Source organism: Nipponia nippon, unplaced genomic scaffold, assembly GCF_047370975.1.
Source record: "Nipponia nippon isolate SJK-2023a ecotype South Korea unplaced genomic scaffold, ASM4737097v1 scaffold_6, whole genome shotgun sequence".
NCBI classification, from domain to species: Eukaryota; Metazoa; Chordata; class Aves; order Pelecaniformes; family Threskiornithidae; genus Nipponia; species Nipponia nippon.
The window spans coordinates 73,685,610-73,704,785 of record NW_028262380.1 but is presented as its reverse complement, the minus strand read 5'-3'; the positions used below and the strand labels follow the sequence as shown (position 1 = coordinate 73,704,785).

Genomic DNA, 19,176 nt, shown 5'->3' with positions numbered 1-19,176 from the left:
TTATTTAGGTGCTTTTGAAGCCACTTAGGTGCTTTTCAACGTCTTGGCCTTCAGAGCCTAGTATTAGATATGCAATTTGGAAACTGTTGACTCTGTAACAATCAGTATAAAATATAATACATTTTGACAGCAGATCATTAAGTGATATCGAAGTAATTTTGTTCTATCAGCTGTATCCAAATCAAACCTAGACTGCTAGCTGCAACTATTAGAAGTCAGCAGAACTTAAAGCCTGCTAGAGGGGAACAAACTTAATGATTCTTGATCGAACATGAACTGGCAATTCTGTCATAGTTTGGGTTCCTGGGATGATGGTAATACTGCCTAGATCATCTTCTCACCTCATCCTGAAAAATGCCTTGGCTAGACCAGGACAGAAACATATCCAAAGCTAAGTGAAGGTGACAAAGTCCTGAGCAACAGTTGAGTACAAGAGTTGTGTCTTTGTTACTGCTTTTCTCATGTGCTCCATCAAGCTGATGCCCTCTGATGAGAGAATATTTCTTTCTTATTTAGAATTCTCGGAACAAAAACCAAATCTAAACCCCAAATGCAGTCTGGTTCTAGACTGGTGATCCAGAGGCCATAGTAATGTAAATAGCCAATGGGAAATGAAATTTTTGTAGGTAGCTTTCTAGGTCTGCAGAGGATGAATCCCAGGGGTGGTTCTGTATTTATGTAGCTAATGGATCATCCTCTTGTTTTCAGTTTTTGGAAGTGTGATTAAGTTTACTTACAGCTGTTCTTAGATGGTACAAGTACACTGGTCAGAAGCTGCGGAAGTCTTGACATAGGTATTAAGTGCTTTCATCTTGGTTGCCTGAACTAATTGAAATTTAAAAAAAAAGGTGGTCAGCTTGCCAAATACATGACTTGTGGATCTAATGATGTGAAATAGCAGGGTGCTACCAAACTTGAACAAGAAATCAAGCTCCAGGTTTTGTCCTTTCTGAGACTCTTGACTCTCATTGGCTTTCAGACTGTGTAAGACTTTTCCTCTCAGATATTTATGGAGCAGAGATGTTTTCTAAATAAGATTATTAAATGTGCTTTCATATACTGTGCTATGTGGCAGGTATTCTTTCAAGCATTTTGTAGTAACTACTTATCAAAAGTAATGAAGAACTTTTTCCTACTTTTACTTCCTCATGTCCATACATACAATCGCAGATGAGTGTAGGGAGAAAATTGGTGATTAGTTCCCTGTCATGTGTCTGTGGTATGTTGCTCGACTACGGAAGGCAAAGTCCTTGCTGTCTTCCTCCCATAAGCATCTATGAAGCCCTAGTGGACCATTAAATTAATTATATTGATAGGTTTTAAAGACGGATAGGGATTCTTTGGTTAATTTAATGTGATCTCGTGCATAACAGAGATCAGGGATCTTGTCCAGGAATCTCTGCATCAGAATTTATTGGGAAATCTTACCAGTTCATGTCTTCATTGGCATTTGACATTTTCCTTTTACTCCATGTTCAGTTCATGTCTTGTTCCTCTTGCTGCAAAGTGTGCTCTGAGCAGTAAAATTCTTTTTTTTTTTTTTTTTTTTTTTAAATGGTGCATTTGCTGTTGCTTCAATACAGGAAAAGAAGTTATTTTTCCTGTTCATGTGGAAATAATACTATTGTGTCCAAAAAAAGTGGCCAACACCACATGCTTTTGGAAGATGAAAGATTCCTTGCACTTACGAAATAAACACTTATGAATTAAGTTGCTGTTGTAATTATGGATTCCTTCATTATCTATATGCATTTGCATTAGTATTTTTAATCCTTTTAAGCTCTTGGCCTCAGTTATACCTTGTGAAAAAGATTTCCAAAAGCTAATTGCATTCATGTTGATAAGCACTTTCTTTTAATATTATTCTTTTTCACTGGATGTACCCTTCTGGTGTTCCGAGGTTTGAATTGGTTTATTTAGAGCAGGTTGCTAATTTGTCATCTTTTGTGTGTCTTCTCCCGTGTATGAACAGCTACATAGATCCTATCTTTTACAGTGGGGTTATTTTCCTGCCTGGTTAATTCTAATGGTTCCCAGCATTCATTAGGAATCCTTTTTACTTTTGTGATGTCCAGATTTGGTTAGTTTGTCCATCCTAAATATTCCCAGGCAGTCACACCCATGACATTTCTTGAAACAGTGTTTTTTCAAAATTGTGCGCTGCTGTATTCTTTGTTCTGAAATACAGTTTTCTGAGTACTATAGGGCATTGCAGAAAAGTCACCATTCATTCCTCTGTAGTGATGAGCAGATACCAAGGTTATTTAAATGGAGTAAAATAACAAAATGCTTAAAATTGGTCTTTTCAGTGCATATGTTATTCTTCAATAACATCTTTTAAATATATCATTCTCGTTCTTTATAGCATTTCCAAATACTGTTCTATAAGAATTAAAATACTTTCCCTCTCTGGCAACTCATCACAGCAAAAATGTAGGTAGTAAATTTTGCAGTATGCTCTTAAGTCATGTACGTATCTCATCGTGAAGACAACACTACATTTGCAAGTAACCCCAATCAAATTCAAGGAAAGGTATATACGTGATTTATTTTTTACAGTACTGGATGTTATATGTTACATATATATTAAAAATCCCTTCTTTCCAAATTGATAATATTTCTCATTATTCAGTGTCATAACTGTGTTTGCTGCTGCTCTGCATTTTTACAGGCAAAATTCTAGCATGTGAGATATGAACTCTTTAAAAAAAAAAAATTTTTTTTTTTAAACCCGCAGTCAGATTTGAACCACAGATGCTTAGTTATATAGACAGTAAAGTTCTGTGTTTGCTAGGCTGCTTCTGTCATCTTTGTTTTGTGTATGTGTGTCTTTAAGCTAGTATAGTTCTTAGATGATTTTTGTTCCCTATCAAACCTTGCGATCATTTTTAGTATTATTAAGAAATGCCTGGCATATTGAAGTGCACAATTAACTAAGCAGTCTAATTTGGAAAATTAGTCTGCCATTCTAGGCTTTGAGAACTACCATTATATTTTAGTATGTAAAGTCTACTAATTTTCATTCCTTTACAATTTTCCTTCCCCTTGATCATTTTCTACTTTTAGCAGGGTATTATTTTTCTGAAGACATTTACAATGAATGTTATTCACTGGTCATGGCAAACCTTCAATTAACAGACTTTGATGCAGCGTGTATCATTATCCCATTATCAAGTCATCCTTTTCTTCATTGGTTTTTCAAGTTATTTATTTATTGCTGAGAAATGTTCTATTCTCAATTAGTATTCTTTAAGGTGTCTTTTCAGTGTCTCCAATTACACAATACCATCCTGCGCAGTGACTGTCGTATTTCAGAAGCATACAAGGTTCTGTTAAATAAAACCCAAAACAGATTTAAAGATATTTACACCAAGAAAACAACCCAAGCCAATGTAAAAGAACCTCTCTAAAAAACCTGTCTCCTTTTTATTCTCTTCGTAGAATTTTCATACAAAGGGATCACTTTAAGATACAAAATCAATTGTGACAACACAATTAGGTGCTGATAGTGTTGTACAGATGTTACAAAAAAGATACTTGTTCTTATTTTAAAATGTTAAGTGCTTGCATTTAATAGTAAAATACTTTTATTTGAAAAAGACATAGCATTTTGTAGTCTGCTTTGCCATCTCTTCTAAGTAGGCATCCCATCTTTCTTTGTAGACAAACTTCACCGTTAAAAATAATGCCCTTTTCTTTATAGCGACTGTCCCAGAGAGCTTGCAGTCACCTTTGAAAGTGAATTACAGTGAATGTATTAAAGGCTGGTGGATCCAGGGAAGAGCAACAGGCAGATTTTATGAGTGGATACTTGCCCATACCGTGAAGTGAGGATTATGAAGTTAGCCTGTCACAGCTTAATCCACCTGTTTTCAGCATTGCTAATTAGCAAGTCATGACATTATCAGTTGTCAGAAATTAGCTTCGTAGAATTGAGTTTTTGACTCTCAAATGTCATCCTCGAGATTTTCTTTTCTTTTCTGTTCAGATATCCTTGTGACGCAATGATTTGCTGAAATGGCTCTTACGCATATTTACCCTGGTTTTTTTGTTGTTTTTTTCCTCCTCCCACGTAAAAATCATGATGTCACTCAAAAAGTCCAAACAATCCATGATAGAAAATAATTTTGAAGGAGGAAGATGCTGGCAGAGACTACAGTAGTAGTAATCCTTGTGCCCTAGGGATTTAGTAGTGTGTTTCTCTTTGGTCTTAATAAGCTTCTGGGGTGGATAATTCTTCTTTTCTCAAAATGGTGCTATGCTTTTCTTCCCTCTGTTTCCTGTAGGGTGAATTCTTTTCCACTTGAGGAGTTGTTGGCAGTGGAAACATTATTGGAGTTAAAAAGGGAGGAAATGTGTGGGATGGAGTCCATAAACACCTTGAAAGTAACCCTGCATTATAATACTTTTTATTTGTTAAGAATATGATTTTAGCTGTTAAAACTGAGTGCCAATTTTCAGGCAATGTTTTGCTGTTTTTCCTTTTTCTCCTCCCAAGAAAAGCCAAGTGGGAAACCAAAATACTTGACAAGATTTTAAAGTGCTTGTTCACATAATAGTGCCTCCTCTCTCTCTTAATAGTTCGCTTTTTCTTAATAGCCTGCTCTGTAAGTTACCAGAGGTTAAACAAAATAGCAATGAAGAACCTAGCAGAATGTCACTTATGCTTAAAAATATCAACAATAGTTTATTTTGAATTTTGCATCTACTTACGAAGAGAGAACTTAATCTAAATTGCAGAGCCCTGAAAGTTCCTCAAGTTTTATGGTATAATTGATGAAAACTTCTTCAGTTTTAAAAAAGGTTAAAAACAACAGCAATCTCCCTAAGTGGAAATTTCAGTGAAAACCAGCAGAGACATCTTTACAAAGTAGAAGTACTTACATGTATTATTTTTATTGTGGGCTAATAGGCACTTTCTTCTGCACTAATTGGTCTCTCTCAATTAAAACAATTACAGAATCAAACATATGAATATTAATATAGCATTTAAATTGATATTTTATTATACACAAGTCAAGAAATTCACAGTTAGTTTTTCCCACTACAACCTTATCTTCATCCCCTGAGTGTGTGCACTACAGTGAAGGACTTTATTTTACAATTACACCGCATGAATACATAAATATTTAAAAAAAAAAAGGGGGGAAAAAGAAAAAAGTTATATTTAAAAGATTAATTACAATGCAACTCTGCTGGTTGCCCTGACTTAAAAACAGGAATCACAGTGGTACAAATAAGCCAAAAATTTAACTATTAAACACCTAATAGAGTATGAACATTTCTGTGTCAATAGGATGCTGAGTTTCCTTTGCCTATTTTAGTCACTGTCATATTGGAAAGAGTAGTCTGTCTTTGCTTGTGCTGAGAAGCATGCATGGTAACAGATATTCCTGTTTGGGAGTCCATGAACCAGTGGACTTCATGCAAAGTACGGAGGAGTTGCATTGTGGTGATGTTTAGAAATCATGAATATTACCATACATGTATAATGAGAAGCTATTAATATTATCATTATATGGCAAGTAAGTAGATTATGTTGCCATTTTAACTTACCAGTAGGTTAAGTGGGTTGGCTGAAGTCATGAAGTGAAGCTACGTAAAATTCTTGTGATTGTGAGCTGAGAATTCATTACTTTTAGCGATTGATTTGCATTGATGTTTAATTTCTAAAATGACATTAAAAATAAAACTTGTGACGATAAATTATGATAAACTTTTGTAACTAGTATGATGCTTTCTAAAGTTTGGGAGAAATTCCTAGATGACTTTCAATTTTCATTGTTATTGACTTAATGAGGTTTGAGTTGTGCAAAGTTACGGTGATGGGGAGGTGCTGAAACTATTTTTCACTTCATCTGCTTGACTACTTAATACTGAGTATAGGTTACTACAGGATTGGTAGTGTTCATCTGGAAGTCAATAGCAGAGCTGCCGTAGATTTTCACTAGTATATAACTCTCCTATGAGAGGAATCTACTTGCGTGCTGCGGCAGGCGAATCTGAGGCAGCTCTGACCCTGTCTGAACACTCAGGATCAGGCCAACTGAGAATCCTTAGATGAGAAAAGTGATGTGTTTGTATCCTCAATAGTCAGTAGTGCAGATCATTCTCCAGAATACTGCGACTCTCTGTTCATCTGATTGCTCTGGACAGCTCTGTACTGAAGGTGGATTTAGGATTTGGGAAAGTCTCACAAGGCTAATAAGCCAGACAAGAGCAGAGTAAGGAATAAGCACGATGTCACATTATATACCATTTAAAAGCAGAAGGCGCTTTCCAGTTTTGAAATTAAAAGTCTAAATTCTGCTCGGTGAAGCACCGTAGGATTAACAATGAGGGCAGAAAGTGGCCCACAATGAATTTTACATTGTCTAGGCTTAAAAAGTCTGGGAATATCAGTCTTAAGAATAAAAGCTGTATATGCAAGCTACTGGTTTTTTTTTTCCTTTTTCCTTTTTACCTTTCTGCCCCTCCAAGTACTCCCTTTTTCTTCAAACAAACAAACAGAAATCTATAAACGCAAACAGCTGCAGTGAGATCAAGCATAAGAAGTTTCAGCCCCAAGTGTTATTTTCTGACAATGTTGCAACAAGAATGGAAGCACCATCTCAGCCCTAACTTGAATGTTGCCACAGCTGCGACGCTGTAATTACCAGTTTTTAAGCTTACTTTTGTCTGGGGGAACAGTTTCAAAAGTACAACATTGGTAGGCTTCAGACTTTTCCAAATGAGGCAGAGGGTTTCTTCTTGTCTGGCTTGCTGAGGACCACTTGCAGTTCTGGTAACTCAGTGGCTACAGAAGTCCCGAGGAAAAAAAATCAGCTTTGCATGAAAGTGTGTGTGTACTAATTATGTATACGTGTGTGTGTATGTTTAGATATGTATATGTGTATTTGACCATTTGAAATCTCTAGCTTCTCTTATTCAGTGGAATGCTATTGAAACCTTCCATGCCTTCCACCCGAATACACTTAACTGTGACTGAAGTATAACCCTGACTTTAAAAGGATTATTAAAAAGTTTTTGTCTGTCAAGTGCCTTGATAGGTGTTCAATTACATAATAACACCTACCTCAGGATAGGCCCATTTCATGCACTTTTTAAAAAAATTATTCTATTCTTCTGAGTCCTACTTTAAATATTTCCCTTTAATTATAAGTCTATAATATAAAGTTAGAGCTAAGCTAAATCATTGCCTTTCCATTTGGACATGTAGTACAGTGAAAATAGAACATTGTGGCTATATAAAATGTTGCCCCTGAGACACCAAGTCTTATATAGATCGGTGTGTCCATGCATCTCTAAATTTAAAATGAGTTAATTTAATGCATGCTTAGGGCTTTAGTCCTTGCCCTCTGGTCCCTACTGTAATGTGTGTCTGTGTGCAAAGGGGAATGAGGTTAGAAAGGGTAGAAAATGAGCCTGCAAGAAGGCTCTTCTGAATGTGAGAGCTGAGGGCTGAAGGATGCCAGCTGATGTAACTTTAGTTAGTCAGACTGCGGCGGTATAAAGCGGGAGGCATGCACGTGGTCCAAAATAATGTCACGTGCATACTTTCAGGAACGTACGGTACTGCCTGTACGAGCAGCAGAGAGAGAAGTGTAATTTGTATAAACTAAATAGGTATTTGGCAATCTCGCATTGTTTCACTTCATTGACACCATTTGTTTTTGAAATGTGGGATAATAAATTCTGTCCGCTGTATTGAGTGAGGACAGAAGTGTACTCAGTCAAGAAGTGCTGTGTTTTGAGAGTGAAAGTATACAAAAGTTGGTGACCAGTAGTGTACTCCTTACTAATTTTTAGGACAATGGAACTGTTTGGTTTCTTTTTATGGTTTTGTATTTCCTTTCTAAAAAGAGCAGTGTCAAAATAGAGTGAATGCCTTTATGTAATTGTCCCCCTGGACTACTTTATGCAGGAAAGCTGCTGAATTATAAGGAAGTTTTTGTTTTAAATGCAAATGATTCGTCAACATAAAGGATTCAGTGCTTTCTGCAAGGCTGCTATATGAAGGCCTCAGAGAGAGGGAATGCCACCAACCCAGTCTTTTGGGTTTTGTCTCTTAAGAGTTGAGCTGCTCACTCTTTTGTTTGTTTTTTTGGGTTTTGTTTGTTTGTTTTTTCTCTTTTTTGATCCCTGTGCTCCTGGTGGCTGCAGGCTTGAAAAGCTGATGTTATTGCAGCAGCCCTACAAAAAACAATAGAGCATGTTATGTGTTAAGTCAGCAAATTCCTATCTATCTGCAATGGATATTTTGAGAGTTATGCATTTAAAAAAATGCATGGCTTTAAACGTAAAATTTTGTGATTAAAGAAAGTTTTTGGGGTTTTTTTTTGGTTGTGTGTTTTTTTTTTTTAAAGGAGGCAAGAAATATGAAGTGTGCTGTGGCATGCAGACCCCAGTCCCCTTATGCAACTTTGACAGCGTAGAGGTGGTTTGAGTTAGCAGCTGAGAATTCCCTGCATGGATCATAGATCTGTGGTGTGGTTTTTTTTGTTTTTGTTTTTTTGTTTGTTTGTTTGTTTTTTAATATATGATGTGGTCATGCCTGGGAAGATGAAACCCAGGCACTGTGGTTAGTAATCTGTAACAAACATTAAGATTCACCTACTCCCTGGCCTGGTTAATGGCTGGGGAGTATGAAGTAGGGAATTTCCCCCCAGGCTGTCATAAGTGGTCTGGTTAAGAGGCAAACATGAAGTAGACTGTGCTCACCTCCTTTCTATCAAGGAATCTAATGTGGAGCATAGTTCAAAAGATGATACAGTTTCATATATGTGAATACAGAGGTGAAGAGTGCTGCAAATATACTGAGCCTTGTCACAGGTACATACTGTAAATACACTAGTATGTTATTTAAGAAATGTATCTCTCTTTCATATTAATGGCAATAGCATGATACCAGATACCAGCTGCTGTGTAGTTGTATCCAGCCTTAGTCTTATTAGCTTGTTGTCACAATGTTTCCATGAAAGAGTTTTACTTGCTTTTTATTCCTATTATTAGGTGCCTTTTTTTTTTTTTAAATATTAAAGGTGTTGGTGCAGCTAAGCAGTGCTTACATTCTCTTGTAATTAGGTAGTAGTAGTCAGCAGTTTAAAAGGATCCCTTCTAGCTTCTGACCAGGCTAAATTCACCTTTGCTTTTTTCTTTTCTGCGTTGATTCAAGAAGAGAGAGTTATCTTCCTTACATTTTTTTTTTTCCCCAAATCCACTGCTCCGTTTCTTTCTTTCTTTTTCTCCCCCCCCCCCCCCCCCCACCAAGGGCTGTGTGAGATATTGACTTGTCTGTAGGTGATCTCCCTCAGCGATACGGACATCAGCACTAGATGGATTAGATGACTGCAAATTAGATTCCACTGACTGCATATGCAGTATGCTATTACATTTATATAGTCAAAGCCCCGTTTCAAAGACAGCAGACCTGAATCAATTAACGTCGTCTGAGTTTGTCATCTAACATCTAAGCCTGCTTTTTTTTTTTATCTTGAAGCAGTGCTGTGTATCTTTCCTCCTCCACCCCTTCTCAAAGCTGAGTTCTGCTTTTGCCTTACAAGCTGTAGAACCTGCTGTTCTTTATTACTCTGTACTTGTGTCTTATGACTGTAAATAGCTGTTATGTTCTTGAAGAACTAAGTGATTTTTTTTTTTTTTCACCTCCCCCTGTTGGTTAGACTCTCCTGGGATCTGTGTGTACTAATGAAATAATATACTGGGTTGTTTAGGCAACATAAAAACTGATAGTAAATTATTAAGCTTTGTATGTGCTGTTAATAATGCATTTCCATTTTAAATGCAATATTTTCATAGTCATAGAAATTAGAATTGGAAAAATATGTGGTATGCCATTCAGTTCAATCTCATCCACTGCAGGATTGCCTTGGTATATTTAGAATGTATATTTCCCAGTGCTTTGTTTTAACTAATCAAGTGATGAGGCTTTCAGCATTTATCTTGGGAAACTAATCGGGAGCACAGTGGGTCCCACTATTAAGACATTTTTATTTTGTGCCAAAATTTCTCTCCTTTTATCTCTCTCTCCATTTTTTTTTCTTTAAAGTTTCCTTTAAGCAGCATTTCCAGCATGCTCTCAAATTCCATAAACTGTATAGTGTTGCACGTAATTTTTTTTTAATTGGGTTTTGGATTTGTTAGTCATAAGATCGTGGAAATATCACCACACTTGGGGGATGGATGGATAAAGATTGCTCAGGAGTTGGCAATGCAGCCTACTCATTTAGTATGTAACTTAGATTTACATGCCTTGCTAGCTTGACCTGAAGTTTGATTTGGGCTTACATTTTTTGTTTGTATTTTGTGGGTTGGTGGTTTTTTTTTTTTTAATACAGTCTTTCTAAAATGGCTTTATTTTTACATTTTCTGTAGAAATAAGCCCTTGATGAAGATTATTGCTAGGTTTCTGATTCCTATATTGGAATAACTTTTATCCCTTAAACAAATGCTTGACATGTTTCACACCTATAGTATTAAGTACATCTGTGAATAGACCATTGCTACTTTTATATATTACCTAAATACTCAGTTCCGCATGCCGATATAATTATCTCTACCTATCCAAAAAAGGCTGTGTGATGTAGTAGAAATTCTTCACATATTTTGGAGGTGCTATCAAGAATGTGAGGAAAAAGAAGTCATTTAATTGTGCCCCATAAATAGCACTTACTGGAGATGTGTTGTTCATAGGCATAAAATGTAAACGTGAGATACTCATTCAATAAACAACTGATTTTTGTGAAAATACTTTGGGTGATGGTAGGGAAGTCTTTGCAATAAATATTTCCAGATGCTCTTCTGACTATGGTAGAGTACTTTCAGTTACAACAATCAATGTGCCTCTTCTGCAGCAGGCCTCTTTCTAGGAGCAAATGCACCTGTTCCCATTTGTTCTGTTCCATTTTATTTAATTCCTGCTCATGGGATCCGGTAAAGGTAATACCTCTAAAAGGATTTTGCTGCCAAGAAACCGAAGGTGGCATCTGTTCTGGATTAATACAACTTAATATATTTTCCATTCCTTAAAATATTCAGGGTAGGAATTTACTGAAAGATGGACAAACACTGTCCAAAGTAGGGTGCATTTTCTTCTGTAGGTTGGTCCGAGGTTTCCTGTAGGATCCTCTTTTCTGAACACTGCGAAGCAAGCATGTAAAATTCAAAATGGTGATGTTATTGCTTTGTTGTTGAAAAGCCACTTCCCAAAGTCCACCACCGGTTAAGTTATGTGGCAGAAAAAGGGGTTAGGTAATGGATGAAGAAGATTAGATAAAGAACTGCTCCAGGCATCTTTGACAGCCAGCTCTTTACCTGGGCTGAGGTTTGGCAGTGGGCTTGCCTGTGTTTGAAAGGATTCTAAACTGTATGAAGCTGTTCCCGTCGTGCTGGCAGTAGGCAGTGACTATCTGTATGCTTTGCAGGCGCTAGTTAGTCGCAAAAACGTACGCTGAAATCCTAGACCTGCTTTGAAACTCCTGAAAGAAATTCTGATTTAAAATATGAGGATGAAAGACTACCTTGTTAGCGTTAGAAATGTACTTATGAAATGAAAGGAACCATCTAATAATAAATTATCATATATAACTATTTTATTGAAAAAATGATTAAAACAGTGATCATGAAGAAACATTCTAGTTTCTTTTGTTCCTCTCTTTTTTCTTGTCCTATGTATTGCTCTTCTGCTTAAAATTCTTTATGCAACAATATAGACTTGATTACAGCAGAGTAGATTATGATTTTTCTGTTTGAAAGGATATTTATGTTCATTATGCAGAGATCTTTGTGTGCTTCTGATTGTCTCCAGTGGTTAGGCATTTGAACCTCCTGGATAGCTGCTAGTATAATCCAGCTCTAATAAAAATGTAGTTTATGCATATCTCAGGAAGGTTTAAGGCAGCTGTGAGCTATTCATACTCTCTCCTCAGGAGAGGCCTAAAATTTTCTGTTTTAAATAAAGTGCCTTCTTCCAGTTAACTTTAACTGGGGGTAAAAAAACCTAAAAAGATTCCCAACGTCTGTACACTCCCTCCCTTCACTGCCCCCCCCCCCCCATGGTTAATTGACTCTGTACCCGTGACAGACCATCCCTTCTTTAGTACAGTAATGCAGTTCCCATTTTGTTGGGCAGATACTCCGAATGCGAGGGATTTTGATGGGAAGAGCCTGTGTGGGATATAGCCAGTCTCTTTATTTGGTTCTGTTCCAAAGTTAGGGAGCTATGCTGGATGGGTTTTTTTGTTTCGTGGTTACATTTCTTTGTAAATGTTTTAATACATACATATAAATCTACTGACATAGCCATTTGTGCCTTTTTATATAATTAAATTTAAAAAAGAGGGATGTCACAGATACATGTAGGCAGAGTTCATGGGTGGCTGTTAAGTCCGGTGTTCAAATGCAACCTTCAGGTGTAGAAGTTCAGGAATGACATACTGTTGGAAGCTGGGAGCATTTAGCAAGGGAAGCATCACTCTCTATTTGTGTGGCTTATACTCTTTCCTAACATCTGACGCTGCTTGCTGTTGGAGCTGTGATAGCAAATTGGTGGACCCTTGTTTTGATCCACTGCATTCTTACACGTGCGTCTTAAGGATAAGAAAACACGTTTTAGTTATTCAAGGAAAGGTGATATTACTGTCTGTGTTGGGTGAATTAAGGCCTGATGATGACAGCTCCAGGCTGCTGTCTGGGCTTGGCGAAGCGTATCCAAAGGCAGCTCTCCTCCCAGCTCTCTCCCCCAGAATAAGGACAGCCCTCCCTGCAGGGACTCACACCTGCAAGTGTGCGTGCACTCTCGAGAGAAATACGCAAGCTTAGGGTTCAGGTTAGGTCTTGAAGAAGTACACCTTTCTTAGGGAGATGCTATGCCTGAGTTAATAAATCCAGCTTGATGTATTTATAGCTGTGTACTGCTTCTAGGACCAAGCTGGCAACTTTGCACGGCGCTGGGCTGCACTGCACCATGTAGGGCTAGTAACGCGAGTGCTTACTGCTTCAGGGATCTGTGCACCTTCAAAGCATTCCCTTACTTTCCATTTCTGCACTCAGCCTTTTGTGTGCTAGCTGTGATCATCTTCTATTGTAAAAACTGATCTTGAGCTCAATAACTCGTATTATGTATCCTCATGAAACAGGCATCAGATAAAACTGACTCAAGGCCATCGTGGGCATGATTTGGTATTGAAACCGCAGCCTGTAAACAAAAGGCTCTCTAGCCATTAGCAATCCCTTGAGCTATTCAGTGTCTTATAAGCTAAGGAGGATAATGTGACACGTTCAAGGATTTGTCTTGCTTAGATGTCAGAATGCTTGAAAATTCAAACTAGAGACCTGTGAGGGAGGAAAATAAACCAGGGACTGAAGTGGGTTATACGTCTAGTTGTGTAAATTGGGGGGAGAGAGGAGAGCAGAGAACCCTTTAAGGAAATAATGCCGCTGTCTCTGGCAGAGAGAGTGGGGGAAGAAAGGCATTGAAACAGTGATCACAGCAAATGGGGAAACAAGAAAGATACGAGTCACAGTAAAGAGAGTAGCAAAAAGTGTGATATTTTTCATAAGCAGCTTAATGTTGAGATGATTATCTGAAGTTAAGTTCTGAAGGTTCTCTGATCGCCATTATAAATCCAGCAAGACGACTTCAAGGGGTGCAAGTGCACTGTGGAGAAGCTTCAGTAATGCTTCTGTAGCTATGCACAAAGGGATACAAATAATTTTGCCAATATATATTTTTCCAACGAAGAATCTGCAGCTTCCCATCTCATATGTGCATCAGGTAGTACCTTGTGCAGAGACCTTTGCTTTTTTTAGTCCAACTTTTCAAAGAGAATCTTTCAGAGCTTGTTACATAATTTTGTTTCAGGTAGAAAGAAGCAGAAAACCACTATTGCCTGCAGGTACGCAGAGCACGCTGGGAAGATCAGATTTGTAGTCTTTCTGCATAATCTAGAATCAAAATAGAACAAGGCTCAAAATTTTGAATATGAACTACAATGAGGACTCGTATGCTGTTCATCACAGGCTTTACGTTTCTACAGTCTTAGTTTTTCACTCTTTGATAAACCAACCGGCTTATTTTGATGGCTTTTATTTTGGTAGAGAAATGTGTTCATAAGCTATATGTCTTGAAAAGTAGGAAATAAACCCGCAGGTATCTGAATCTATATATTCTTTGAGACTCGGTAGAAATTCTGTATGTGTATGAGATGTGTCTGTGCATCCTGCATACGTCCCAGATGATTACTTAGTGGCTGCATGACACTAGTACATGAGAAACCAACTTGTAAGGGGAACCCCGCCATATTAAGAACCGTGCATAATGCACACATATCCTAAATATTAGCAAAATAGTGTTTTAATGCCATTTTGCAGTCAAGGAATGGAAAGGCAGATTAAGTGATTTGCTTAGTATGAAGCTTTGTATCAGAAATGGAGATTGCATACCACCTTTTTTTTTTTGGCAGACTTTACCTGGAAATCAGTGAACAAAAAGCAGGCCGTGTTAAGAAAGCATATTTGGATAAACTCCAGCAGGTGCCAAGACTGAGCAGGAGGTCCTTGTCCGCTGTCCCCCACTGGGAACATACTGATGTTTCTGTGGCTCCCGCACCCCCTCCTGCAGAAGACTGGCAGCATCAGCCTTAGGACCCGGGAGAACATCATGCGGCAAGACAGAGAAACCCTACAGAAAACCAGGTAGGTACCAATGCGTGTTTCTCTGCAAAGCTTCTAACTTAATTATTCTTGAGGCTTTTCTGTGTTTAGCAGTTAAGGTGGGCTCTGAGTATTATGTGTATTATGGTAACTGAACTAATGGTAGCTATTTGTTGTTGTATTTTGATTAGATTATGAAAACTTTCTTTAGAGCAGTAAGTTATTTTCTCCATATATGTGGTATGTTCCCTTTTGATGTTAATGAGTTTTTCAGTGTTTAAAAAAAAAAACCAACCAAAAAAAACCCACCACAACCACCAAAAAACAACAAAAAACTCCATTACTAGAAAGTGTAGGAAACATTAAATTTAAACCACAACTAAATCATAAGTGATTTTCTTTGGGTATAGAGTGCCCAGTATTTTGCCTTGTCTTAGAGTTGAATATGACACAGTAGGAGGAGAAGGCCAAGCCAAAGCTGCTGATACTTTCATACCAGTAATTAACATTAGTTTAATCTGAGGTCTGCGTGAACCCAGAAGGAATACAGCTACTGAATTCATGGTTTGGAACTTGAGAACAGCCAGAAGAGAAGTAGCATCCTGCTTGTTAAGTCGCGTGGCAAGTAAAGGTGTGTGTGCTTTGCCGAGAAGAATGGTCATACTGGCTGAGATATAAGGTCTTCCTAACTCAGTGTGTTGTTTCTAGCAGTGTTCAGAAGGGATGATTAGGAGAGTAATAGAAAAAGAAGGCATGTATGGAATGATCTTTCCTCTAAAGTAGTCTCAGCTTTCTATAATCAGCAGTGTAGAGATTTGAGTCAGCTCTTTTAGGCAAAACATTGTGTTTAATAAAGGTTTTTCATAGATCTTTATTCCATTAATTTATGTAATTACTTCTTGAACTTTTAAAAGATTTTCCAGTAAAAATACTGTGCTAGTGCTTCCGTAAACAATTGTGGAGTACCGGGAAAAAGTACTGACTGTTTCCTAACTTAGGTCCATTTCATCAAGGGCCAGCTAATTCTTGTGTTACGAGAACGGATTTGCTATAGCCTTTGTAAATCTTTTAAGCATTTTGAAACCTTTTCTGTGGTCATTCTTTTGCTGGATCTGAAGCCTTCTTGGCTGTACATCGTTCGCAGTTCACAGCCCATTTCTCATACCTCACTTTCTGAATTGTGTGTACACAGACAGAAGGCTCCCTGAGATAATGAAGATAGCAATGGCACGAAGTTCACTGAATTGCTGCTCTAATTAGGGTGTGACATTAATTAGGCTACAAAGATATTTCTGTGTAGGTCAGAGGAAGAGCAGCAACAAAGTGAAGTGAAATATTTCCAAGGGGGAGATACAGGTGACAGCAAGAAAAAAGTCTTCATTTTTTTCTTATTTTGAGTACTTTTAAGTTGAACTTTCTAATGAATGATAAATTTTAGGTTTTGTTAATGTTGTTATCCTTTATAATACAATACTTTCCAGTGAAACTTTACAGTAACAGACAGTTCTGCTTAGAAAATAACTGAAAAAGGGCATTCATATGTTTAGTGTTACTTTTTGTATTAAATATGCTTAAATTATGGGTCAATCTTGATTTTTTCTGGTCGACGTCAGTCCAGGAAAGCCAAGGAGTTCTTCAGCTGTGAGTTTCGATAACAGTAGGGATTCCTAAATTAAAATTTACATGACAGCCCAATGACACAGGATTGAAAACCCAACTAAGCATTCCTGCTTTATTTGCATTGGATTTTGTGTGTTAAGTTGATAGAAGTTACCAGATTTGCAGACACTACTTCAACTCATGCTGAAATAAATGAGGCTTTTTCCTTTGTGTTTCTGTGGTTTCTATGATCTATGGAGAACTTAGAGTTCTAGCACAGAAGAAGTATTTTTACAGTGAAACGTCTGCTTATAACCACGTTATGAGATGTGGTTCTTGAGTAGAAACTAAAATCCTCACATACTGTATTAATTCTTTTGACTAGAACTCCTCAGGCAGAGAGTGTAAATGCTGCAGCAGCAGCTTTCAGAAGTGTGAAAAAATATTCCATACTGTTGATGGGAATTTCCTCAGCGGTATGTCTAGTAGCACTATTAGATTTTTGAGCATAGCGACACTGCTTGAATAATGTCCTTTTCTATCGTTACTGCTTTGATTGTATGGCATTTTAGTGGTATAGAGCTTATCTGACTTTCCCTTTAGCTTTTAGACATGTATGTGTGGGAATCCAGTCTGTGATTTATTTGTTACTGTAGCAGAGAGGCTAGGGGAGAAGAATTTGCTAACAAAGGCTGCTCTAGAGTGTTGGAGAGGTCAAGAGCTTTGTCAGTTGGTTGCTTCAGTCACAGTCAGGTGAATGTGCTCACAATACAATTTGCTGTAACGTTGGGCAATTAATTGCATACAGGGTTACAGTTTTGTTGTTTAACTTAAAATTCAGACTATGGATGATTCCTAGAAACCTACTTATTGAATCATTATATGAATAATAATTCTAGCTATTTTTTTCTTCCTCTTTAATCAGGAAATTGTTTTGCTGTCTAAACCATCTCACATAAAAATGTGCAGCTAAAGTATCAAAACAGCAAGGGTGGTAAATGACAAAATATGACACGCACACCATCCCCTTTGTCTGTGCTATGTAATTGTCTCTTGTTGTCCTAAATAGATTCTAGTTTTCTTCACCATCTCTTCTTTAGACCATTTCCTTCTGGAAAATATTAGAATTACCAATGTAATGGTAAACAGGCTTCAGCTTTGTGCACAGATGGTCAGGGTTTCCCTTTCATAAAGGGAAACAATACTTTACCTGAAGAAGGTTTTTAAGGTTTGAATGTGATTCTTAGCTAGGGAGGAAGTTTGCTTGTTGTTGGTTTCAGTTAAGAGTGTGTATGGAGAGGTATGCACAGCACTGTGAAGCTTTTTGCACCTGCTCTCTAAGAATTCGAATTCTGGTTCACATAGGAAAGAATGGTGGAAAAGACCATGGTATTGTGCTACTCTGATGGTGAAAAATGGTGGCAAAATTCACAACCATCCTTTCTCTATTAATATTGTGTGAAATGTTAATTTAAAAAAAAAAATCATAAAATCCTTTGTTCCAAACTGGTTTTGCTTGGGTGGTTTTTGTGCTTTTTTTTTTATGTCTGGCATAAGCATATACTTAATCTTTTAGTAGAGCAGTATTTTAGCACTTATAGCAATAACAATCCATTGAAATTATGAAGCTGAGGTAAGATTCAAATCTTCTAGCAGTGTTCTACCCGGAATAAAATTTTGGGCAGAAGCTCTGGAAGCACAGCAAATATTTGTGGACTGTAAATTGACCTTGAGGAGAGCATACTGTCTGTGTGCTGGGAGGCTGTAAACTCTGTTCAGTAGTGAGGATCCCTCACTAGCAAAAGTATTTATATGTAACTATCTTTTATGTCATGGTAGAAAACCAAGGGTCTTGTGTGTGTGTTTTTGTTTGGTACCTTGATTTCTTACTCTCTCAAAAATATGTGTGTGTTTTGCAGCTCTGGGAATTGGCAGAAGCAAAATTTGGCTCCATATTTATATTTTTGGTGACACACTGATATAATAAATCTGTTTAAAATCCCACGTTCTTTGAGGATGTTATTCTTTGTTAGCAGCCCTTGCTCTGGAACACCACTGGACTTGGTGACAGCTTTGCATACACAGCAGCTACAGAACTGTACCCTGAGTAAAAGTGACAAGGTAGGATTAGCTGCTAACCAAGGGCTCCCTAGAAAGCTTCAGGAAAGCAGATATACAAGGGCTGTTTTTGCTTGGAAGAGCAAAATGACAAAAGCGGAGATGGATGCCTCTTAAGAAGCCAGATTTCAACTTATTTTAAAGGAGCATAAGGAAATAAAACAAGCTAATAGACTTTGTAGTCAAATGGAAATGAGAGCAGGTTTATTGTTGTTAAAAATAAAAATCTATGGCAAAGCTTTCCACTTATATATGAGACAGAGGGTGGAACCGAGCACATAGAACTTGACACGCTTCTTGTATGCATATTATCATCAGGAGATCTCCTATCTGTAGGTAACGTTGGTGATACGAGCAGTTTTGCAAGAATGTGGGCACGCCAGACAGTTAAAAACAGGGAAAAATGAAACTCCTAGGGGAGATGAAAATGTCGCTGAGATGGAAGGTCCAGTTTTCCCACAAGTGCTTGCAGTGAAGCTTTGTCTGTGTGTACATGTTTATTTAGAAAAAAAAATTATCTGATTGAATGACATTTTATTACAGATGTAAAAATAAACAAACTCTTTTTCACTGACAAAGCATATAAAATTCAGTTGAACTGTAGAGTTTCCCTTCCAATTGAGGGGTTTGGCTGCTGAACTAACAAGCAGACCCTCAATATTGCCTATGCATTCCTAAGTGATAACGTGCCTGTGTGTTTCTCAGAACATTGCATGTTGCTGTTTAAACTCTTCGGGCCACTCATGGTTTTTAAAGCACTCAAAATGCTCTTTTGAGACAGAAGCTCAA

The 19,176-nt window shown here is 37.4% G+C and overlaps 1 long non-coding RNA gene across 1 annotated transcript in view; it reads left to right on the top strand.

Moving 5' to 3' along the window:
- The window catches only part of LOC148051569 (uncharacterized), a 294,965-nt gene that overhangs the window by 67,757 nt on the left and 208,032 nt on the right, over positions 1-19,176 (top strand). The window contains exon 2 of the long non-coding RNA XR_015699849.1: positions 14,481-14,712. This is a non-coding gene — a long non-coding RNA (uncharacterized LOC148051569). The remainder of the gene's footprint in view (positions 1-14,480; positions 14,713-19,176) is intronic.